The sequence below is a fragment of the Arachis ipaensis genome, chromosome B09 (genome assembly GCF_000816755.2).
Source record: "Arachis ipaensis cultivar K30076 chromosome B09, Araip1.1, whole genome shotgun sequence".
NCBI classification, from domain to species: domain Eukaryota; kingdom Viridiplantae; phylum Streptophyta; class Magnoliopsida; order Fabales; family Fabaceae; genus Arachis; species Arachis ipaensis.
Window position 1 is genome coordinate 7,197,690 of NC_029793.2, and position 1,090 is coordinate 7,198,779.

Below are 1,090 nucleotides of genomic sequence, written 5' to 3' on the forward strand. Positions count from 1 at the left end.
ACGGGTCTTAGTGTAAATAGAGTTTTTTTTTGTACTTGGCCAAGTATAAGTAAAACAAAAAAGATTTCCTAATTAAAAGTAAACTAACTAATGACTAATCAACCTAGAAAAACAAAGTTTCATGGGAATCTATGCTGCTCTAATCATTTCAAGTATAGCAAGTACTTAGTAAATTATGCCACACAACATCCTCATGTGTAGATAAAAGAAAAAGAAAATCATTTGGCAATGAAATTCTGAAAATTCTTTTTTATTTTTTATCCAAAATGTCAATGAAATTTAGATTATATGACCAGTGTGGCAAGATTTTTGGGGCTCTCTAAATAACAATTATTCTTGTTCAGTATTTTTCACTAGCAACTATTTGCATTTTGATGTTCTTATACTTTGTTGTCCATTAACTGAGCAAACAAAGTACATAGTCAACAAGGAAGTAATGTTAGCATTGGGGAAGGGTGGCATTATTGCAAATGTTGGAAGAGGAGCTCTAATTGATGAAAAGGAATTGGTACAATGTTTGATGAAAGGGGAAATAAGAGGTGGTGGTTGGATGTGTTTGAGAATGAGCCTAATGTTCCCGAGGAACTTTTTGCATTGGACAATGTTGTCCTTTCACCACATGCTGCTGCTTACACATTAGATTGTTTCATGGATGCATGTGAACATGTAGCAAAGAGTTTAGATGCCTTCTTCTCAAGTAAATCCCTTATTATTTCTCCAATAACATGAAGAATTCAGGACCAAGTTTGCTTTTGTGGTTTTTGTAATTGAAATAAGGCCTTTCTTGGTTCAATGCTGTCAACTGGTCAACCCTATTTGACCATGGTGATTGATCATTTCCACTTATGTACCCACCTTAGAATAGAGAGGATGTAATAGAGTGGTTTGAACTTTGAAGGGCACACCAACTCTGTTTTAGGTGTTCAATGTTTTGAAGGAATGCTTTTCTTTTTGTTTTTTAAGTTTTATATTTATATTATCAGAAATGTTTGATAACAAAAAAAAATCAGCCAACAACAGTTATAATTTGTGTTATTTAGCATTCATAAAAGTATATGTTGTAGCGAAAGCCTAGCACAGATAATATACC